Here is a 25,978-nt window from a genome sequence, read left to right on the forward strand (position 1 = left end):
AGGAATAAATTGGATGGTTATTTGCCAACCTAAAGCCTTCAACAAATTTTCTAAAACACAGTAAACACCTTATATATGTCATAAATTATCAAGCAAGGAGGTAAATTGTCTCCATTTACTAATAACCAAAAAATTAGTGTGGTTAATGAATATCGGTTACAGTCACCTTAGGTGGTAACTTCTCTTATTTTCAACAACAGCACTGTGACACATGTCCTGTTGAACATCTATGCATGTTTTTAGCATTCTAACAACTGTATTTGGAAAAAGATTCAACATTCACAAGCCAGGACGGAGGGTCTTTACTGAGACAACAGGAGACAAGATGCAAACCAGAGCATTTCTTCTTCTCCCTTCTGCCTACCCAGTCTTTCTAGCACCTACTGTTGGCAGATGCTGAAGAAAGCTGGCAGCTCCAGCATCACAAAGTGAGTCTGGGATTAGGGGACAATAACTTAATAACTGATGCTGGGAAAATTGGACTCAAGACTTTACGTGTGACTGGGAGAATTTGCAAGGAGATTTTAAGAACCAAATGACACTGTAATACTCTGACACATTAGGCAGCATCATTTCAAGTGAAGTAATGTAGGTAAATGGCTTTGGAATTATTAAGTGCAATGCAAGTACACAAAATTAGTGTTGTTGTTATTGGTGCTACAATTTCATTCTTAACTAAAAGAAGTGTATCTGATTAAAAAAAGTTTGTAAAGCCCAAGATGGTTATGAGATAAATTATGAAAAGAAGTTTATCAGTTTTAGAAATATAGAAGTAATAATTTGCTCTTCTTTTCTGTAATTGGACCAATTTTATTTTAGTTTGTAAGTTAGGTGAGTTGCAAGCTTTTGAATCACACACATTTCTTTTTTTTCTTTTTAATATATTTATTTATTTTTATGTGATGCTGAGGATTGGACCCAGTGCCTCACACATGTGAGGTAAGCACTGTATCTCTCAGCTTCAGACCCAGCCCCTGAATCACACACATTTGTATTGGTTCAGCTATAATAACTTAAACAGATTTGTGGAATCTTGCAAGATTTGAATTAAAATTTCTATTAAGATATGTCTACATGTTATATATGATTACATGAGGGCACTGAACTACTATACTATATAATTACATGATTGATCATATTAATGGGTGTCTCTGTAGTGTAAAAATTTTGCATTCATCCATTCATCAAAGATAATTGTGACTAATGCAATTACAGATTCATTTTAAACTCATTTTGCATAGTCATCAATTTAGAGATAAGAATGAATTATGTTGACATGTATATAAACTTATGGCTGGATGCCAATCAGATTGCCTCATGCTCCTAAATTATTCTATAATGTTTCTTATGGTGAATATGTTGATTTGAAACAAAAGTTTGGGAACTGGAGTCATGCTAAAAGAACTGTGAGTCATTTTTCATTTCAAATCCCTCATACAGACACAGAAAAGGTATGTGAAACTATTTCCTGAGCCAAATTAACAAAATTATAGATATTGTATATACTACATAGAGAACAGTCAGCAATAAGAAAAAAATTCAGATGTTTCATGAAAGAAATATAAACTTAAATTTAACAAAAAATTCAGTGATAACAAGATTTATGGCAATGGTTACTTGTTTAGGGAACCAAACAAATGGAAACATTTATTTACTTGGGAAGACACAAAATTTGTAACTGGGCCAGGTAACATATTACAGGTTTTCAAAAGAATTCAAAACATCTTGAATAAAATGTTGCAAGTGGTTGAAATCATTATAAAAGAAAAGTAGTGAAGTCATCCAACAGAAAAATGGGTCATAGTGTAGGAAAACAGTCTCTTATTCAGATATGAGAGTAACATGCAAAGGAATGGATGGTTTTTAATTGAAAATTGGAATCATTTTGATGGAGAATACATCAAGTATATGTATTATTTTTTCTATCTGTAGAATTCAGTTATAATTGATGTGTTATTTCAAATTAATAAATATTTATGAAGTATCTGTTTAATGTACAAGGCTGCACTAAATACTTCTGCAGAGATGAAGGATTTAATAGAAGATATTGTCAAGGGGATTATAATCTAGCAATGGGCATACATTTTAAAAACAAAATATAAAGTATCAAGAGCTGTCAATGTTATGAGAGATCAATGAAAGGAGAGAGCATATCCAATTAAAACAATCAGGAAAAACTTCACGAAGAAGAAAATATGCAAATATGGCTGGATGCTGAAAGAAGATAAATAAAATAATACAAGGAATATGTATTTTGTACTAAATATTATCTTAAGCATATATATATATATGTGTGTGTGTATGTATGTACACACACACACACACACACACACACACACACAGAATCCTCAAAACAATAACAGTTGATAGTATTCTTATCATCACTGTACAAGATGGAAGATTTATTGACCCAGCTCTGAGAGTAATTGGGTGGGTGGGAGAATCCAGAATTTGGACTCAGATCCATCTAAATCCAGACTCTATATTTTAGTTACTCTATTATACTGCCATGTAAGGAAGAGTTGTTGATGAAGGGAAAACCTGAAAGTCTTATGTTCACATTTTATATTTTATAGCATTTATATTTAACATGACATTAGTGCTTTACTAAAATGAAGCTTGAAAAAATAACTGATTGGTCGGAGTATGATAAAAATGTACATCATTATATTCAGTTTAAGAGCAAATTCAAAATTGCACATGTATTTTTGTTTATAGCAATATTAATATATAATAGACTCAGTGAATGTTTATTTATTGAATGAATACAGAGTGAAGAAAATATATATGCATATGGGCAGAGATTGGGCAACTAATACATAAAAATGATTAGTTATGGTAGAATAATGAGATATTGAGGGCTTCTTCTCTTTCTGTCATTTTTAATGTTGCATATTGTCAGATCTTCCAGATTCTATTTCAGAATAGAAGACAGCCATTAAAACCTTTTCATTAGCAAAGAATAATGACTTTAACCTAAAAGGATAGATGAATAAATCTAATATTAATTATCAATAGAAAATTACTTTGCTGAATATTTGCCAACATACACAATTTTCCGAATAGGGTTTTTCACCTTTTAACTTTTTCAGTAGTGAGGAATACGAATCAGATAACATGATGCATATACATCATAACTTCGGCATGCACAATTGAGACCATATGAGGCAATGATAGTTTTCATGCTGACTTCTTTCTTTAATTTGCCCAAATTGAAGTCTTATTAATCATTTGCTAGTTTCATGTAATGGAACATTCTTCAAACAATAACTAATGATAGAAACAGAAGAAATGATGAATGAAAATGTTCAAAGTATTCAATAACATGTTGCTAGAGTAGTAAGAGTTTAAAACAAAATTTGGCAAATTGTAGGATTTTGCCTTTAACTAAATGAAACTATATTTCATTTACTCAGCTAGAAGGAACTGTTAAATACCAATATAAAATTGCTTTATAATTATGTGATTACAAAATAGCATTTATACACACACACACACACACACACACACACACACACACATATACACATACATAACCATTTACCAACAAAATTGATTAATTCCTAGGTCTAGAGCATAATTTTTTTTCTCATTACAAAGGGGTTTCTTGTGGAAATATAAATCACAGTTGATTGTGTTGGGTTGACCTATGCTATAGTTTGGGTCTTCAGTGTCCTCCTCCAAAATGTCCTCCAAGGCCTATGTGTTTAAAATCTGGGTCCCAGGATGGCACTGTTGGGGCTCAATGGAACCTAGTGTGAGGTCTGTAAGTCATTTGGAGTGTGCCCTTGAAGGGAACTGTGAGCGTTGATTCCCTTCTCCGCTACTCCCTCTCTCTTTCTCTCTCATTTCCTGACCATGAGGTGAGTGATTTTGCTCTGCCATGTGTACTGCCTTACCACAGGCCCCAAATTATGGGGCCAGTTGATCACAGACTAAACCTTCCAACACTGTGAGCCAAAATAAGCCTTTTCTCTTCATGAGTTAATTATCTCAGATAATTGTTATATTGATGGAAAGCTGATTTACCATGAAGATGTAAGATTTAATGGGATCAAAAGAAAGAGAAGGCTTTGCAGTTGGTTCAAGTTGAAGTACAGGATACTCAGCTACATGGGCTTTATGACTGGGCAGATCCAGTGGGACCTAGAACATCTGTGGCAAATAGACATTGCAAACAGAATGTTGTTTGCAGCTCCTGAAAACCTCTAATAGAATACCATTAGGACTGTTAGAATATCTGGCTAAGATGTATCAAGTGAACATTTGGCCTGAACCATCCATTTGATTCAACACATTATAAAGTTTGGTTTGCTCCAAAGATCTTCATTATCTAGTGGTGGTGGTATAAAAGATAAGAGTGCACAGAAGTTGCACAAGGCATATGTACTGTTTCTTAGAAGGGAGGGGGTCTGATTATCTTGGAATTTGCATATTGCTACTCTAATCTTTTACCCTCAATCTATCCAGAGTCTCATGAAGTGTTCCCTTTCAATCCATGAAGGCAAAAATTTAATATTTGGTTTATAGGTTGCTTTGTACAACAGGCTAGACTAGTTAGAATTGGTCTGTTACAACATTAAAGATACCTTCAGAAGTGGCTTAGAGGATATTTCCATCTAATAGGAAATATATTTGTTTATTTTGCTTAAAAGGAGAAAGGGACAGTAGTATGGATCTTAGGATTTAATGCATGTAGTGGATGACTCAATGTTAGCTAGCCTCTTTTCCTAACAACTTCAGCACTGGTTCTTGGGCTCATGAACAAGATGGTAGCAATGGAAGTTCCAATATTTTATTAACATGGGCTTCCCCTCCTCAAATTACTATCAATTTTAGGTCTTTAGTCTGGTCATCCAATTAAAATCATCTAGCTATTAATGGAACTCTGGGGAGACAGTGAGGCCTACCCTTAACCCTCAGTCTAGAGCCTTTTTCCTGGGGAACAGCCAATAACCCATGGGAAGTTGGTAACTTTGGATCCCTTTCATTATGGAAGGGTCAGTTATTTATACTGCTAGAATGCCCTCTTACTCTCTATATGTGTTTTTTTCTTCTTTGTACATAATTCTTTTGCAAGTACTACCATACCTAGACTTTCTTAATCACTATCAAGTATCTTATACAACATTCTTTATGGTGAAGAAACTCATTTTATGGCCAATGATATGAAGCAATGGGCCCGTATCTATACAATTCACTGGTTCTGTTCTGTACTCCTTTGCCTTTGGCCTATTGAATGTCCCCCAAAATATGTGATGTGGGGGATTTTTAGTGATGTCATACTGTTCAACTTTAAAGCTGAAATCTTCCTGGTAAATCAGTAAATAGGAATAATGTAATAGGTATAAAATCGTGAACTTGATCTTTAGTACTTGTATTGTGATTGGTTATTAAGCAGCTGTTTTTATTTGCATTTATTTCATAGTTATGCTTTTAAGATGAGACAAAGATTCATTATTCACCAAGTTAGTGTTTACTATTATTTTAAGGATTGTTTTAATATACTGTTCAAACATGAAAATATTTTATAAACTAGTAATGAGTGGTTTTCACTGAAATTTATGAATGAGATTAGTACTCTAATTAAATGAGGATATTAAGAACTGGACTTAAATTAAACTTGGATTCTAATTTTGTTTAGTATAATCTTTCAGGTCAAATAGCTTCATGTATGTTTTAAAGATTCTAAAACACCAATATTAAAGTCGGAAACTTCTTCAAATGCCTTGTCAGAAGTCTTTAAGACTATTTAAGGAAATAGTGATGTAATTTTAGGACTTTGGCAAACTTTGTATTACTTTGATTATATTTTAAAAAGGCTGTTAGTGTCAAAACATAACTAACTAAAAATTTAAGCTAAAGGATACTTTGAGTAAGACAGAGAACCTATTTTATAATAACTGGACTTTTTAATGAGAAGACTTCTGTAAAAAAAACCATTGGAGGAAAATGTCAGCAAGATAAAGACATACTATTAATATAAACAGTTAAATGTTCTGATCTAAATATGGTATACACAGGATAAAATTAGACCAAAAATTAAACAAAATACAGCAAGTAACTTAAAAATATGTAACCTAGAGGTTAATACAAGCTATTCTGAAAGGAGTACATGAAATGTATAGAATGCATGGAGCTAAAGGTGAGAATTACAGGAATTGAAAAAATTTACTTTGCTTCTCTCAAAGGGGAAAAAATGTAGTTCAGTATAATCTTTTCCATAATAGGAAATAAAGACTTAAGGGCAAAAGTGTAATGTCTGGGATGCAGAAAACTTTTGGAAAAGATGAACCTAGCTCTTTGAGAATCAATAAAGAAATACTTCAGTACAGAAATTGTCAGGGTGAGATTCCAAATGTTTGATATAGGTTAAGACTTGGCCTCACCATCAGGAGAGATGCTTGGCACAGCTAGACAAGAGGCCTGGAGGCATCTGGCTGTGCCAATATTTTTTTTTTTAGTTGATGGATTATTGGGGAATCTTGGAGAGTCATTGGTGACCTTGTGGGGAAAGTAGGATGGCATTCAGATGGCTAGTGGTGGTTGGTATTACCAACAATATGTTAATTATCAATTTTTATCAACCATTTTTGTTGTCTTGGCTACCCAGCCCCAGGAATAGCTAACTCAAAAGCCTATAGGAGTCAATTCCTCAACATACCTGGGGTGTAAGCATAGAATTTTATGATAAACTGGAGACATGAAGAGAGAGCTGCTGATTTTCAGCCAGTTGTCAAGAGGAAATGCAGATTTGATGGCTCTTCATACAAAATTTCTTGAATCTAGAATGTTGTCAACATATTCAATTTTTTAAAAAAATCCTGTACAGGCCAAATAAGACATGAGTATGTACTAAATTTGACCTTCTACTCCTCCTTTATGTCCAGTATACATTTAAATCCTAACATGGTCCTGTGTAACAAAGTGGCTACAGTAAGAAGCATTCTGAAAGAGAGGAAGAGGTGAGGGCCCAGAAACAAAAGTTCATAACTCACAGTTTTCTCAGACTGGGTCCCTGGACAATCAAGGTAAGAGGAGGAAACTATGCATTCTAAAGATAAAGATAGTGATTTGAAATGATGACAGTAACTCTCATCAACAGAGGGACAATCATTTCCACAACTGGAGAGGGCAGAAGTTGAGCAATGTCAAGTAGGGTGTTCACCTTGTTGTGATGATTATTATCAAAATAATTACTTTTTAAATTGTCTTACAGAGAAAAGGTTTCTCTAAAAATTATCTTAAAGAAGTATTCTTTCACAAATCAATCTTACTCATTTTCAAGGAAGAGTGGCATAAACTCAATATAAAATCCCATAAGGGGTAAAAACAAAATATTTTTAAATCAACATAAAATGTTTTGATAACACTTCAGATGATTTAAGAATCTATGCTTGGCTCTTATTTTGATTTTTATTGTTGTTTGTTGAAAACATTACATAGTTCTTGACATATCATATTTCACAGTTTGATTCAAGTGGGTTATGAACTCCCATTTTTACCCCGTATACAGATTGCAGAATCACATTGGTTGCCATACTAGTGTCTGTTGTATTCTGCTGCCTTTCCTATCCTCTACTATCCCCCCTCCCCTCCCCTCCCATCTTCTCTCTCTACCCCATCTACTGTAATTTATTTCTCCCTCTTGTTTTTTTTCCCCTTTCCCCTCACTTCCTCTTGTATGCAATTTTGTATAATATAACCATGAGGGTCTCCTTCCATTTCCATGCAATTTCCCTTCTCTCTCCCTTTCCCTCCCACCTCTCATTTAATGTTAATCTTCTTCTCATGCTCTTCCTCCCTACTCTGTTCTTATTTGCTCTCCTTATATCAAAGAAGACATTTAGTATTTGTTTTTTAGGGATTGGCTAGCTTCACTTAGCATGATCTGCTCTAGTGCCATCCATTTCCCTGCGAATTCCATGATTTTGTCATTTTTTAATGCAGATTAATACTCCATTGTGTATAAATGCCACATTTTTTTTTATCCATTAATCTATTGAAGGGCATCTAGGTTGGTTCCACAGTCTAGCTATTGTGAATTGTGCTGCTATGAACATCAATGTAGCAGTGTCCCTGTAGTATGCTCTTTTTAGGTCTTTAGGGAATAGACCGAGAAGAGGAATAGCTGGGTCAAATGGTGGTTCCATTTCCAGCTTTCCAAGAAATCTCCATACTGCTTTCCACATTGGCCGCACCAATTTGCAGTCCACCAGCAATGTACAAGTGTACCCTTTTCCCCACATCTGCGCCAGCACTTGTTGTTGTTTGACTTAATAATGGCTGCCAATCTTATTGGAGTGAGATGGTATCTTAGTGTGGTTTTGATTTGCATTTCTCTGACTGCTAGAGATGGTGAGCATTTTTTCATGTACTTGTTGATTGATTGTATGTCCTCCTCTGTGAAGTGTCTGTTCAGGTCCTTGGCCCATTTGTTGATTGGGTTATTTGTTTTCTTATTGTTTAATTTTTTGAGTTCTTTGTATACTCTGGATATTAGGGCTCTATCTGAAGTGTGAGGAGTAAAGATTTGTTTCCAGGATGTAGGCTCCCTATTATTGTTTCTCTTGCTGAGAAAAACCTTTTTAGTTTGAGTAAGTCCCATTTGTTGATTCTAGTTATTAACTCTTGTGCTATGGGTGTCCTATTGAGGAATTTGGAGCCCGACCCCACAATGTGTAGATCGAAGCCAACTTTTTCTTCTATCAGACGCAGTGTCTCTGATTTGATATCAAGTTCCTTGATCCATTTTGAGTTAACTTTTGTGCATGGCAAGAGAAAGGGATTCAGTTTCATTTTGTTGCATATGGATTTCCAGTTTTCCCAGCACCATTTGTTGAAAATGCTATCCTTCCTCCATTGCATGCTTTTAGCCCCTTTATCAAATATAAGATAGTTGTAATTTTGTGGATTGGTCTCTGTGTCCTCTATTCTGTACCATTGGCCCACCCGCCTGTTTTGGTACCAGTACCATGCTGTTTTTGTTACTATTGCTGTGTAGTATAGTTTGAAGTCTGGTATCGCTATACCGCCTGATTCACACTTCCTGCTTAGAGTTGTTTTTGCTATTCTGGGTCTTTTATTTTTCCATATGAATTTCATGATTGCTTTGTCTATTTCTACAAGAAATGCCATTGGGATTTTGATTGGCATTGCATTAAACCTATAGAGAACTTTTGGTAATATCGCCATTTTGATGATGTTGGTTCTTCCTATCCATGAACAGGGTATATTTTTCCATCTTCTAAGATCTTCTTCTATTTCTCTCTTTAGGGTTCTGTAGTTTTCATTGTATAAGTCTTTCACCTCTTTTGTTAGGTTGATTCCCAAGTATTTTATTTTTTTTGAGGATATTGTGAATGGAGTGGTTGTCCTCATTTCCATTTCAGAGGATTTGTCGCTGATATACAGGAATGCCTTTGATTTATGCGTGTTGATTTTATATCCTGCCACTTTTCTGAATTCATTTATTAGCTCTAATAGTTTCTTTGTAGACCCTTTTGGGTCTGCTAGGTATAGAATCATGTCATCTGCAAATAGTGATAATTTAAGTTCTTCTTTTCCTATTTTTATGCCTTTAATTTCTTTCATCTGTCTAATTGCTCTGGCCAGTGTTTTGAGAACTATGTTGAACAGAAGTGGTGGGAGAGGGCATCCCTGTCTTCTTCCAGATTTTAGAGGGAATGCCTTCAATTTTTCTCCGTTCAGAATTATGCTAGCCTGAGGCTTAGCATAGATAGCTTTTACAATATTGAGGTATGTTCCTGTTATCCCTAGTTTTTCTAGAGTTTTGAACATAAAGGGATGCTGTACTTTGTCGAATGCTTTTTCTGCATCTATCGAGATGATCATATGGTTCTTATCTTTAAGTCTATTAATGTGGTGAATAACATTTATTGATTTCCGTATATTGAACCAGCCTTGCATCCCAGGGATAAAACCTACTTGATCATGGTGCACAATTTTTTTGATATGTTTTTGTATCCGATTCGCCAGAATTTTATTGAGGATTTTTGCATCTAGGTTCATTAGAGATATTGGTCTGTAGTTTTCTTTCTTTGAAGTGTCTTTGTCTGGTTTAGGAATCAGGGTAATGTTGGCCTCGTAGAATGAATTTGGAAGTTCTCCCTCTTTTTCTATTTCCTGAAATACGCTTGGCTCTTATTGTGGAAAAATCATATTAGTTTTGATAACTATGATGAAATGCTATTATTCAGAAACTGATAGGTGTATTTCCAATAGAATTAAAATGATATATTTCAGAATATTTATAAATTTCACTAGGATTTGACTTGAAATGCATTTTTATGGTGGCCTGGTTTGCTAGTCCAAACTCAGAGGGTGGAGCAAGTGCCATTTGTTAATGTGATGATGTCCTGCATGTATCTACATATCTCTATGGAGTTTGTAGGGAGTGGAAACAAAAAGAAAAAAAATATATATATATCTCCCACTCCAAACATTGGTGCATCCAAGAATGATAGGGAAAAATAGGCTACATGTGTCTGAAAGGAGGAACAGCTATGGTTGACCCTGGCAGAGCCTATGAAAATGTGTCTGTAGCATTCGATGAACCAGCTGTGCCTAATTTGGGGCCAGCTCTGAGATCGTTGCTCTTTCATTCCCCTCCATGGCCCAATTTTAATTTGTACTTAGTGATGAAATGTGTTAACAATATTGCAAGAGATAACCAACTAGGCTTTAGAATATAAATAATGTTAAAATAGATTGCTTTTATTTATGAAGTATTATCTTTTTTTTGTATGTGGATACTTGAGAAAAGTAACTTATTTTATAATATATATATATTTGAAAGTAATAAAAATTGAAATTCTTTTAAGAAGCTTCTTTGGGTATTCTAAGATCCAGACCTCACCCACACCGGACTAGTTGTGAAGAATCCCCACATTTAGGATTGGCTCTTCCACTGTCTAAAAATGGATGAGTCACTTCAGTGTTTAGGGTTTTAGGTCCATTCCTGGTAAAATTAGAAATAACAGTACTTGTCTTTTTAGACTCCTCTCTGTCTAATAGAGGGGCATTTGAGGAAAGGTAGAAAGGACCATAGTTTAGGTGAGCCTGAAGGTAGAATCCATGCAGGCTCCAGGGTTCAGCCACCAGATGAGCTTAAGATAATTTAAGGGTAAGACCTGAGAAGCCTTGCAGGTCACAAGCGTGTAAAGTGTAGTAGAGTGAGGTGGATAGCAGTTAATGAAAGGGAGCACTCAGAGGCGGCAGACGGGAGGCCACAGCATATTACAGAACACTGAGGGGATGTGAGCATCCATATTTAGCTCAAGTTTCTAACAGGCAGAACGAAAAGCCCCTTTAAGGTCCTTCCTGTTAAAATTATTCTGATTAAGTTTATCAGTCTCTTTCCAAGGAGGAGGGACTTTCAGGAGTTCAGGAAAATTCAGTGTAATTGGGGAGGATTTAAGGTATCTGTGCTCTTTTCTGGGATTGCATGGTAAGAGAAATCCCCCAAATTCCAGGAGTGGGAAGGAGTCAGAGTTCCATTGTATGGGATGACTAACAGAAGAAGACTGAGGTTGGGGGAGAGAGAGGGGTTTAACAAAGATTTCAATCATATCGTAAAAGTGGGTAGGTTTAGTAGCCAATATCAGAAATGATTTTAATGGTGCCCATGCATGAATGTATTTCTAATGCTTCTCTCTTAATACTGAAAGTGAAGGAGATGGAACCCCACGATATTCCTGCCAATCTGGTAATAACATACTTAATGTCTGCAATTAAAATACATCCAACTGTTGGGTTTTCTCCTGAGCCTTCCAACCTACACCGATATCCTGGGCCATGAGAATTTGGGCTTAACTCTTGTATTACGGGATTCCAACTTCTTAGCAGACTTGGGGTCTCTCAGGGTTCCTCATGATAACCTTGATGTTCTCCATAGAGAAGCCTGGTCACTTTGGACCCTCCTTTTCTTCATTCAGGGCTTCATTAGAGAGCTATAGTTTCTGTAAACTTATTCTTTCCCCTCACCTACCCTTCCTGGAACCCATGGCCATTATCAGCTTCAGATTTTGATTTAGGCCAATAGATTGCTTGGTGTCATGGTCAGAAGGGACAGAGTGAGGCAGCGGTCCGCCCATTCTGATGTGCCTAGGACTGGAGTGTTCCTGGGATGTCAGACTTTCGGTTTTGAAACTCAAAAAGTCCCGCAAATCCAGACCGATTGGTCACCCTAGAAGGGGGAGAAAGAGGAAATGCAGGATTCCAAACTCCGTGTGGAATATTTACACAAAACCCAACCCTTTTACACTAAAAAGATTAACCTTCTCTTAGCATATTTCCTATGACCTTAGAAGAAACTCTGTCTCTTTGTTTGCCTTGAGAAATATGCGTGTCTTAAAACCCTGCAATAAATCCTTTGCTGCTTAAACCAACTCGAGCAGATTTTCTTCCCTCAACTGAACTCTGCCTGACTCAGTACCATGCATTGCATTTATGCTGAGATTTCTTTCTCTAATGAGCTAAAAATCATTCTAAGAGAACTTACATCTGGGAGTTCTGTAGATTTTTTTTTTTTTTTCCTCCTCAGCTATTTTTCTCCCTTCTTTTGGTAGCAGTATCCTAGTTTTCCTTTGGAGAATCATCCCATCCCCCGTCTTGGTCTGGGTAGGGTTGACCTTGCACTCAAGCCTGGAGGACAAGGAACTTTTTCTTTTCCTGACCAGAGTGATGGTGTGGGCATGTGACCATGAGGGCTAACAAGGATTATCTTTTGGGAATTTCACTTGAGCTACTGAGAAAGAAGTTTGTTTTTGTTATGTAGGACTACTGTGAGGACAATATAAACTTAGACTCTCCAGTGGACACACAGCTCTCTTGAGAGTGAAGCCAGCGAATAAGACATCAAAACTACAAAAGAGAGAAAGAGACTGCAGGTTTATCGCCTGTTTGAGCTTGTGGATCTGTTCGTCCCTGGAGTGGATTTGCAGTTGTAATAATACTCTATTTTTGCTTACATGATTTTGAGTTGTGTTTCTGTTGTGAGGCACTTAAAAGTACTAAATAATTCAACAAGATAAAACAAAATTTAAATTTATAAACAAACTTGGGACATTATTACCATAAAATGATTCACTTATTTAAATATATAAATTGCACTTAAAGTATGACTCAATTTTAAATATTTGATTGGCATACACTCTTTCTGGAACATACAGTACTTAAAGCTCTTTCTCTTAGTTTGGCACTATCACTACCATGATGCCTTGAGCAAGTTACTTAACCTCTCTGTATCTAATTTGCCTCATCTGATAAATGTAGCTAATAATAGTAATTACCTCATATAATTACTGTTTACAGAGGGTTGGAGCAGGAGGATAGTGCTCTGGTACTTTAATGAGTGTTAGCTCTTATCCGAAAGCAATGAATTTGTTAGTTATCTTTTTCTATCTCATTTAAGCTTATTTTAATGTAAAAATTCTGAGATAAGAATATGTAGTATCACAAACACATAAACAAATATATAAAGTCCTTAAGTATTAGAAATGTTTGAAGTGTTAAGTAAATAAATAGAATAAAAAGAAAGGACAAAGGAGTTACACAAAAGATAAAACATGTTTTTTTTTATATGTTGTCCAACTTATGTTTAAGTTTTGCTCACTTAAAATTATTTTTTTTTCATAAAAGATATGTTCATCAGTTATATAATAGTAATTTATTTTATAGTTAAGATAGAAGTATGTGTCAGAGAGTTTATTTAAAATTTTTGTTGAAGATTGCAGCTTGGTAATAATAATAAACAACCTGATAAATAGCATAATACTTCATTGCCTTTGCTTTCTAAAAGGAAATAAAAGATTAGAATTGGGTCATATATACAATGTGAAATATAGGGTATTTCAATTAAGATTCAAGTTGACTTTCTAAAGTGTTGTTCAAGTCAAATGCTACCCTATGTCAATTGCTTCCAGCTGCTGAATGAGTTTGTAAAGTTATAGGGCATTATAACTACATTGCCTGCAACACTTCTAAATTTCACTTTTAAAACATAGAAGATAAATCATAAAATGCATCAAAGTATATCAAAATAATAATCAGTGAATAAAGAACAACAATAATAAATAGTAAGTGAATAATACCCTTCCTTTGCAGAAATATGTAGAGAACAAGGGCTGAAATGTGTATGTGAACTTTCAAAGGCAAATCACCAGCTACTTTCAATGTTAATTGTATCTTACACCTTTCCGTCTATATTTAATTGGAATTTCTTCTATATATTTAGTATAGGTGCTGAATTCTTTTTGTTGTGTTTTCACTTATAGGTAATTTTCTTGAAAAATAATGGCAACATTGTTGCATTTCAAAACCAAGAAACATAATTTTGATTCTTGCTATTGTCATTTCAATGAATGAAGAAAAAAAATAGTAGCATCTTTCAGTGGTTAATACCCTTACTGCCTCACTCTGTAAACTCTTCAGGTCAAAAGAAAAATTAAATGATATTTTGAAGCAAGTGTATGCATACAAAAATTTCTTCCAGAATCCAGTGGTCTCAGATAGGATTGGGAAGAAAAAAAAGTTCATTGCTGGACAGGGGCTTATCCCCCATTTTTCATATCTGTTTGTAATTCCTGTCATCTTTGTTTCTTATGCGTTGGCTAAAAAGGGCGACTCATATTTATTGGAACTAGGTTTCAATAAACATTATGCATTATGGTGAACCAAAGAGTGATTTATTGATAATTTGTCACTTATATTTATGAAAATGTAGACCCCAGAGCTCCAGAGCTGGTAAATCATATTCTACAGCCTCAACGTGTTAGAACCCCCCCACCCCCTCTCCATTTACTGCCAAAAACACACCGTACAGGCTGACTGCCCTGGTAATCACGCACATGTTAATACAAAACGAGAAAGGGAAAAAAAAAAAAAAAAGAACAACTATTAGAGATTTTTTTTTGTTTCAATATGTTTTCAATTTAATTCTCAAGTTGCAGAAATAATAAACTGATAAAATATAATTAGATGTGAGATTACAACTTAATGAGGCCAGAGAAGGGGCAAGAATGTAAGGGAACAGTAGACTGTGTGGAATTTTTTTTTTTTTTTTTAGTTTGTTTATTATGATACAGCTGTCTAGAATTTTCACACAGTTTCCAGATGCAGGCAGCTGTTAGTCCTTTGCTATTAAAGAAACAAAGGTTCAGAGTTCATGTTGATCCACTTGTTCTAGACTAGAGATGCTTAAGATGACACTTTACTCAGCTGTGGCCTCCTATCCTAGACAAGCTTGTCAAGATGGACACTGTGTTCACTTGCTTCTCGCTGTTCACTTATCTCTTCTGGCAACCACCCCAACAGCAAGCTGCCCCACTCTGCCTAATATGTTTATCTCCCACGATGATGTCAGCAGAACCAGTAAATCTAATATTCATGCTCAAGCAGATTTGTTGGTGCTCTTTGTTTATAAGAATAGGCCCTATATCGCTCTCCCAGCTGCTTCCTCTAGATACGTGGCTTTGTGTTTTAAGTTCCCCCTAGACAGGACTTGGGTGAGGAACAAAGCACCTACCTATCTTACTTCAACCTTTTTTTTTTTTTCTTTTTTCCACAAAAATATAATTCCAATGTGTTTTTTTTTTCCACAGATGTGACTACAATCACATCTCTTTCCATTTGGCCAATTCTTTTGGACATAAAATGTTTACAGTACTAAAATAATGTACATTTTTTTTTCTTTTTGAAGAGATAATTGAGAGAAAGAAATAGGATTAGAAATACACAATTGAAGCAGAAGAACATTTCTTTTTTTCTTTTGGTACTGGGGATTGAATCCAGGGGCACTCCACCACTGATATACATCCACAGACCTTTTTATTTTATATTGAGACAAGGTCTTATTAAATTGTCCAGGCTGACCTAGAACTTATAATCATCCCGCCTCAGCTCCCTGAATAGCTTGGATTACAGGTGTGCACCACTGCTCCCTGCTAGAAGAATATTTTTTAATGTTCTTTCTTGAAGAATCTGAACTCATGAAAAATGTATGTTATGTTCCACATAGAAATCTATAAAAATAATGTCATATGTACTGTGCTATAATATCTTAAGTTCTAATTACATAGTAATTAATCACTGTGTTTTGTTTCAAACACTTTTTATCATTCAGTGGCAAATATATTATGAAGACAATGGGGAAACAGTCATACCTGTGGCTGCAGATTTATTTTATAGCTTCAAGTGCAAATCTTGGGCTCTTTCGTGGAAAAATACTGATTGAATTTAAAACCAGCAAATATTTTATTTAAGATAGTTGGAAGACAATTAAGTAACAGATGTGGAACTTATTTTTCATCATGATTTTAAAGTAATTCCCACATTTCCTTATTTATGTATGAGCCATACATGCCAAATTGTTTCTAAATGAGTCTCAGTTGCTTTTATTTTTATGTACAATGGTATTGTAGCAACTTTAGGGGCCATTTTTGAGTAACAACTGTATTAGCTTTTTGTCACCGGGACAAAATACATGAGAAAAACAACTTAAAGAAGGAAAGATTGTTTTTGGCTCAGAGTCCTAGAGCTGTTAGTCCATTGTCAGTTGGGTCCATTGCTTTTGGACCTGTAGTCAAGCAGGGCATCATGGTGGAGCGTGTGGAAGACCAAAGCTAATCACCTCATGGTTGTGGGGAGGACAGGAAAGGGGGAGGCAGAGACCAAGGATGAGAAATAGTCCTCAAAGGACTCACTTCCTTCCACTAGGTTCCACTTCTTATTATTTTCAACCTGCCAATAATCCATTCAAATTATGAATCTGCCAGTGGATAATCCACTGATAAGCTTATAGTCCTCGTAAGCCAATCATTTCCTAACAGCACCACCTCTGAACATTGCTCTACTGTCTACCAAAGCTTCAATACATGAGACTTTGAATGACATTCCAGATCTAAACCATAACAACTAAGATATATATATATATATATATATATATATATATATATATATATATATATCTTTATGAAATTTTCCACTTTTAGACAGTGAAACACCCTCTATTCATGTTACATCACAGGGTTTCTTATTTTATGTCTTTTAAGAAATAATACTAAATATAAACATAGAATAATTAAAGTGCTAATTTGACACCCCAAGTTCTTTATCTTTTTCAAGGCTATCATCAGTTATGCTTCTTTTGCTAGATCTGCAGGCCAAATATAGTCTCAGATTGTCTTGCCATTTTTAAAAAAAGAAACTTTGTGTCTAGCCAAAGATATTATGTGCTACATCTATGTTACAATAAAATTTTTGATAGTCATTTGAATAAGGGCTTGTGTTAGCCTTGTGTTGCTGTGACCATAGTGTCAGATAAAAGCGACCTGGAGGAAGAAAAGTTTATTTTGGCTCATGGTTTCAGAGGTTCAGTCCATGGTGGGCTGACTCCATTACCCTGGGTCAGAGGTGAGACAGAATACCATGGAGGAAGGACAAGAGAGAAAACTACTCAGGTACTGGTAGCCCAGAAGCAAAAAGAGGAAGTACAAAAATCTGGGGATAAAATATAAGCCCCAAAGGAATAACCCCAGGGGTCTAACTTCTTCCAGTTCTGCTGCACCTGCCTACAGTTACCACCCAGTAGGTCCATTCAGATTATTAACCCATCAAATAGATTACTCCATAGATTAGGTTACAGCTTTCATAATCTCCTTCAGGAGATTTTGGGGGAACTCACATCTGAACTATAACAGAGCTTAAATGTATACTAACCTTATATACAAATATTTTAGAGTTTAAGTTCTCAGAGAACTTGACAACTACCCTATAAAATTCTTAGTGTCCTCATTTTATAAATTTATAAATTGATATTTGAGGATTTAATGTAAACTGCCCAGGTTACATTGCAGACCACAGAAGGCAATAATTTTATAACAATTATTTTTTTCACATGAACTTATGTGATGTAAGTTGAAAACTTAAAATTTAAAAGAATACTCACATTTTGAAATTCCACATTTTAAGTAATATTGATTGAGTGTATTTTAAAACCATCTGGCTATGTGATTAGAGTTTACAAAAATGGTCAACAAAATCTAATCTCAAGTAAATACTTTTGGTTGTTTTTGATCTTGCACTTTATTATAAGCTTTCTGATCAAATGAATTCACTGTTGAAGTGTGTGGGGGAAGGAATCACAGAAATTAAAACTGATGTTGATAAAGTCCACAAAATTCTAGCGACCCCCATGCCTCAGAAAAGAATCCTCAACTAACCTACCACTTTAGAGGAAAAGTAACATAAGATTTAGTTTGAGTTCAACTTCCCAATTTTGAACTTTCAGGGTGGTCAGACAAGGCATTATTAGATCATCAGCATTCTACCTCCTGTCAAAAAAAGTCATGAAAACACATGAGCTTACTCAGTCTACAGGTTATACCAGTTGTGGTCCCTTAAGATTTGTGTTATTAAGAAAGTTTTTCTTTACAAGTTTACTTAGCTTTTACTATAAATTTATTACAAGAGCAATAACAAATATTTATTGTTTTTATTTGATCCAAAGGCATTGGACTGAGCAATATATGTTTAATATTTCTAATAATCTGTAATGTAGATACCATTATTATCCCCATTTTGTAGATAAGAGAACAGTCAGATAGAGGTAAAGAAATTATACCCAAGTTTACATGGTTATTGTGGATTATGCTGCCCATGTGAAACTCTCTCTTTCAATGGGATCAGGACTTGTGACTTTGTAGATAATATTAATTGATTTGAGGTAAATCATAAAGGAAGGTACCTCACATGATCAGATGATCCCTTAGAAAGAAATGGGCCCTTCTAGAAGGAGGGGGCTGGAACTATGAGAGGGGTGAAGGTGTTTGTGGAACCTAACTGTGACCTCCAGATGCTGAGAGTATGTCCAACCAACAGCTAGCATAAAATCAGACTTCAGTCAAATAAACCACAAGGAACAGAATACTGCCAACAAGTTGAATCAACTTGGAACAGGACCCTGATCTCCAGATGAGAAGCTAGCTCCCACTGACACCTTGATTTCAATTCTGTTAGGCCCTGAGCACAGAACTTAGTCCCACCCTGCCCTGATCACTGATCTACAATACTGTGATAATAACTCAGTATTTAAGTTGCTAAATTGGTGTGATTTGTTATGCAGCAATAGAAAACTGAACACAGCTGTTAATTTACAAATCTAAGATTATCACTTGGATCTGTCCAACTCTAGAACTTTCACTCTTTCAGAAGTCCACTATTTTCCTCTATTGCATACTCATGCTCTCTACAATCATTGTTCTAAATCTTATTCTCTGGCTCTAGGTTCAAGATCAAAGGTAGGCAAAATACGTTGGTAGCAGTTTAAGGAAGTGAGAGTAGGAATTGGCACTTGGATGGTTCATGTTGATATGATGAGAAAGAGTAGGCTGGAGAATTTATGGATGCCCCCATATTTAGTGTCAACAGTGTGGTGTTCATATTGAAAATTGACTTCTTATGCTTAAGCTGATGTCTCTGTGTAAATTATGGCTGATATGAACATCACTTTGATTTGTTATTAAACAGCATGGTAGTATATTAACTGATGTACTTTTTTTTTGCCCGGTAATTTTGCCACCATGTATTTCTTTATAAATTATGCGATTCATCACATCTAATTTTACTTCTCTCTGAACAAATAAAGATTCCATAAGGGATAATTAGAATGTAAGCAAAAAAAACTTGAGGGCATGAATTGACCCACCAAGACTGAATTGTGTGGGATTATGGGATACAATCTTGTATGGATTTGGGGCAGAGGCGTCTGCTCTGCCTAACTGGTGGTGGCAGATAAGTTCTCTAGTCAGTATGGCACGTGGGCAGTGGAGCAGGTGTCCAGACAGAAGAGTTGGAGGGATAAGCAGGTTTATCATGACCCAGGAAGATGTGAGAAGAGCTCAATGTTTCACGTGTACAAGAGAAATATGGACATCCCTGAGACAGAGCTTGTGATCTGTGAACCAGGAACCAGAAACCAGATGAGTATAAAGTGTCCCAGAAGGCACAAGAATGGGCACCTGAGGTACAAGCTGTGGATACTCTTCTCCTTCTTCCCAGCTTTATGGAAGGTCCCAGGACTGAGGCATCTTTCTAAGGATTGGGTGTCAGGAAGAGACCTTAAAATATCTTAGGTTTACATAGAACTATGTATTTCGTCTACTCAGTGGAATGGGGATTCAAATTAGAATTATTTTGTGGTATAACAATAGAGAAAATGATGTTTTTTGAAAAATGTAGGTTTGGGTCCTCTATATGTGTAACTGCCCAATTCCATTAATAATAATGAATTGTTTTTGTCATTGTCATATCAATCATCATGAATACCATGTATCTAAACTTGCACCTGAAGAGAAAATAATCTGTCCAAGGGTGTGCAATAAAGTATTGGCTACAATCTCACTGGACTCTAGTGTTGTACTTAGTTTTTGTTTAGCTTGTGTTGAAATAAAAATTCACCTCAAATACAGAAAACGTGGAGGTTCAGATTCATTTGTTTTCTTTTTTATTGTATTATGAAAGATCAGGGACAAGGGATATCCATGTGGATTTGGTATTTAACGGAACAAGGCATGCAGGGAATTGTCTGGATCTTAATAAAAAGGTTAGATTCAGAAAGATAGGGAGAAGGAGAAGGAGGAGTGTGTATTCTTGGATAAGTGCACAGAGAAGTGGAATGTAAGAGGCACTTTAAGAAGGATTGCCATGATGGAAGGGGAGGCTTTGTGTCTAGAAATAGGTTAAACAGGAGGATAGAGGACTGCAAAGGAGCAAGTGGCAGTAAGTCCGTACAGGTCTTGTAAAAGAAAGTGGTTGGATCAGGCAATTGTTTGAGAAGTCAAATTAGAGATGGTCTGAAAACAGAGAAATTGTTTTCTTGGACTATAGTGAGCACAAGGACCAGGAAAAGGCACCTTGTTTGTACTTCTTCATAACCAGAAACAAAATCATATTTATTTTGTTTCTTTGTGCCTAGAAAGTAAGTTCCCCAAAGACAAGGTGCTCATACCTTGTTGGTATGTATTCACTATTACAATCTTAAGGCTCTGGGTAGGGTCGATGCTCAATCAATGTTTGATTATTGAGTTAATGAAGAAAAGTATCTATGAATTTATACAGATGGAAAAAAAATTGGAGAGGAATTGATTTTACAAATACTTGATTTCTTCCTGGTTGACGATATAGTGCTCAGACTGAAATTTCAGAGATCTTTCCCTTCCTGAATTGGGATGGATATATGTGGATTTCCCTTTTTGTGTCTGATTTTACCTCCTTTATGTAAATATTATGGTCAAGGGTACTAGGACTGTCTCTTGATATATTAAATAGAAACATAAGGTAATTTAGAGCATCCCTTTTTCTTGTTTTGAGAAGACTCAACTTCATTTTAATTCATTTTCACAGAATGTTGTTCCTGGTTTCTACTTTCTCTGATGCCACTTCACCTAGCAGAAACCAGTGGCTTAAGCGATGGCCAATTGGAGTTACAAAGCCTTGAGTGGCAGTGTTCTGTCTGCTAAATGCCCAAGACCCTGATACTAATAAAAAAGTTGGTAAACCATAAGCAGTCTCTGGAAGTGTCTTGGAGAAAGATGGTTGGAATATGTTTAACTTTAGTTGAAAAGCCAATCTGCAAAAATATAATAGTTCCTGAAGCCTAAGCATTTCATGACTGGCGAGGAGCAGACATTCCAGCATCCTCTTCCCAGAGCCTGGGATGTTAAAATGCCATTTAGATCCTTGAAGTAAGCTGATATTTTCACCTCATAAAAATACCTCTGCATGTTCACCTGAGAAGAAGAAAAAAAATGACATTCTCTGGTGACTTGCGTGAAGAATCCCAGTACCCTTTTTCAAAAGGAAGAAATGAAAAAGTCTTCATTTCCAGATGCTTAGGAGATGGGAGCGAGGGAAGAATTTGTGTCCTTAATTCTCTCAATTGTGTGTGTGTGTGTGTGTGTGTGTGTGTGTGTGTTTGTTTTAAAAAAAATGTAAAATAGTACGTGCATACATATGGGATTATGAACAGACAGGTCAACATTCCTGAGCAATAACCCTATAGTCTGTTTTTCTTTTTTCTGTTTGATTCTTGTTCTGCTTGCAGGTCATTCGAATGCAGAGACTTCAGCAGGAACTGAATTCTGCCTTATCAATTAACTGCTCTTGAACTTCCTCTATGTCTCTTCTTCCCTGACTTTTAAATCCAATGAAAGATGCTCAGCTTTTAGGAGTGTCTATATGGGACAGCCCTATATTGTGACTGCTGGGAATGCAAAAGCCCTGCCATCTCATTTGCTGGTCTGTCTCCTCTATTGAATTCAATATTGGAACTTAAAGTCCCACATTAGCACTGAATATATTAGCCATTCTGTAGCCCTTCAGCTGTCCTGTAGTGTCAGTTTGCTTTCCATTGCCCTGACATCTCACAATGCTAAGTGCTCAATGACAGCCGGTAGAGGTTTCCCTGTAATCCACCTTTATCCATTAACAGACACTCAATCACTAAAGTGCTTACTAGACTAAACACATTTATCCAACCAAATCACACTTTACAATGCAAATCTGCCAATCAGACCCCAGCTATTAACAAGCAACCTCTTTAAGGGGATTTTGGTGTTTGTGCTGTGAAGAGCCTGCTTACCTCCAACAAACCACTAAACCAAATTAACATAGCTGTATCCTCATAAAAGAAACCAGATATCCTGTTGTGAAAATAGAGAGCTTGGTGGGACAGGCATCCTTTGATGGCTAGCAGTGTGGCAGACAAGGCTTCAGACTTCAAATCTGGCTACCTCGAAGTCATTACAAACCTCCAACATCAAGCTTTTGATAACTTTTAAAAGCAAAATAAAAATGTAGCGTTGGGTAACTCAGTAAGTCGTCAACTTGCTCAGTTACTATTATAATTGCAATAAGTGTTGTAATTGTTGGATAAGGCTCCTTAATTCTAATTGCTCCTTCAACCAAGATCAGGTTGTAAAAGTACTTGCATTAGCCAAAAATAAAATCCAAGAGACACAAATGTGGTAGTAATAATAATTCTTTTTATTGGCCTGGCAGAGAGGAAGAGAACAAAGCTTTAAAAACTTCAAAGTTCGGACCAGGAAAAAAAAAAATCAGAATTGGAGAAACTCATATACTCTTTGCCCCCTTATTAGACCAATACTTTCTAAGTGGCATCACCCCATGGGGGTTTGGCAACACTTTTTTTTTTTTTTTCTTGCAATCTGCAGGAAAGTTACACCCTCCATGTTACAGTACTAATTTAAGATTTCTGTCACAAACTACACAACACAGTCCTGTATACCCTCACTCAGGACGCTTAATCGCTTCAGATTTACTGGTATTATACCTCCTTTAAATGCCAATATTTTAAGGCAGCTTTGACACTTGGTAGGGTTTGAGGTAATTTTTTTTCCTCCACTTAGCTAGCAGAAGAAGAAAGGTAGAATTTACTCGGGGTTAAGCTACAGACACAAAGTAAATAGTAATTCGTAAAATAATAGGCCATTATGCTGTGTAGAAAAAGCATGCTACTGTATCTCAGCTCCACACTTCTGGTTCTAAAATGAAATATGAATTTCCAGTCTTCACTGTTTATCAAAAATAATGAGCACTTTCTTATTTTAGTAGACTTTATAGGCACTTCTGGGGAAAATATTATGTGCAGCTAGAACAAGCTTTATTTTGGAGGTCACTCTTCACTCTGGAATAATTTCCAAAGTGAATAAACCACACGTGTGTTTTCCCAAAGATCAGCTGAGTCAAACCTTCAAGCCAAAGTAGAAAACTGTCATGCAGCAAAATGTCAGTAGTTTGCTAGAAATGTTTTAGGAACATGGGCATATTCCTGAAGTAGGGATAATAAAATTCTTGCTTGTAGATATATTTAAGCCTAGTGTTCTCTCACGGTATAGGAATGAGTTGAAAAGGAGTTACTAGATGAAGCCTGGAATACTTGGGGAGAAGATTTTTGCTCTTAAATGTGTGTAAAGCTATCTTTATGGCCTATTTTAAAATAAAATAAGAGCAATTATCAACGTATTTGTACATCCCGAGATTTTTTCAACATTTGAATTAATAACATGAGCAAACCTAGATAAGTATCCCCTTTATGTCAATGACCACCAAATAATGATCTTATAAAGTTGCCTGTTTAAAATTAAAAATTGCTAATTTATTAAAAAATTGAGATTGAGATCTGAAAATGATAATTATTATGTTTCATGGACAAGTGAAAATACTCAGTAAAATCAGAATGAATAACAATGTTGGAAAGTTTGGACTTTGCTTTAAAACCCCCTTTCCTCCTGATTAAGCTATTATAAAGGAAAAATTCATAAATATAACCATAATGTTGTTTTTTTCCCCAAAGCTGGGGATGAAACCCAGGGCCTCACGCATACCAGGCAAGCACTTTACCACTGAGCTACACCCCCAGCCCCTATGAAAGACTTTTAAATCATTTGTTTGGATAGGAATATTAACTATTCACTATCACATGGATTTTGAAGCTGCCTTTTTCTAGCAACAGTGTGTATCATCTAGTAAAAATATGGATAGTGAAAACAGTAAATAACATAGATGTGGACGCCATATTGGAGAGGGAGAAGAAGCCAGATGTACTCCATCTTAGGGATGCTGGTGGTATCAAATTATAAAGACTTCTATAAAATATTTGTAAGAAATACACAAATATATAGTATGTGGAAGAATAAAGGAAAGAGAGAAGAGATAAGAAAATTTCCAGCATTGGACTATAAACTCTTCCTAAGAAAGATCGTCATTTTCATTTCTTAATATTATTAGTGCCTGGCACTGCACAAGGAGAAAATTGATAACTTTTTGTTGATCGAATGAAGAAAATATTTCCTGGAAGTGAGGTTAATAACAGATTTTTAAGGGAGAAAGATTCATGGAACACAGAGGTAGATTTTTTTTTTTTCTTAGACCACTAAAAGAGAAAAGCCAAGAAAGTAAGTGGAGAAGGGGCGTGTGGGAGAGGAATGTCATGTGACTACAACCTGTTTTCCCATGCTACCTGAGAAATCAGACAAAAAGTTCACCCTTAAAAAAAAAACAAATTTAGAATGGGTCACTTCTTTAAAAACACTGGAGATTCTTCACTGGTGTCCTTTTGGAGTAGAGAAAGCAATATGACTTGCAATTGGCCTTGGAAGAGATGTGGTAGCTGGAGTAGGAGCTTCCGCAGCATCCCTGATGTGGACCTGATGAGACAATGATTTGCTATTGCAGAAGGATGCTTAGATGTAAAGCATTGTTTTATCATCTAATAATCTCGAAATCCTACATAATCACTTCGGAGGACATGCACGAATTCAGATGGAGGTCTACTGAGGAAACTGACCTCCACAATTTTCATTGGCCTCGTCTATGTAGGTTTCAAGTGCAGCATTGTGGTTAACGTCCTCCCCACACCCTACAGAGAGAAATATCTGTATGTTTTATGGGCTTTTAATTTTTTTCTTTCATTCTGGTAGTCCAGAAGATTCTTTCCATCTGTACCTTTCCCTTTCAGGCAAGGGGAAATTCAAATTATTAGACCATTTACTGCTTCTAGTCTCTGGGATGTCACAGAATCAAAGTCTTGTTGACTGTATTTCCAAAAGCCTAATCATAAGACAACGGAGATTTAAGGAATAGTAAAAAATAAAACAACAACAACAACAAACATTTCTCTGGATGGAAAAGTGAGAGGGGAGAAAGAGGGAAAAGTATTTTTAAGAACAGATCTTGGTAGATCCCAGGGAGAAAAGTCCTATGCCCAGATCTAGTTAGATTCATAGAGATCTAGAAAAACATAGAGTTGTGGGATTTGAATGCACAAAGGACTCATAGAAGGTGACAGGATTGCAGAGCAGGCAGGCTGTGTGAAAGGTCTGATTGAGGCAAGCAGGGCCACAGATGGCCCTGTGGAGATTCCTGAGGGGCAGGTGGA

The sequence above is a fragment of the Callospermophilus lateralis genome, chromosome 4, assembly GCF_048772815.1.
Source record: "Callospermophilus lateralis isolate mCalLat2 chromosome 4, mCalLat2.hap1, whole genome shotgun sequence".
Classification (NCBI taxonomy): domain Eukaryota; kingdom Metazoa; phylum Chordata; class Mammalia; order Rodentia; family Sciuridae; genus Callospermophilus; species Callospermophilus lateralis.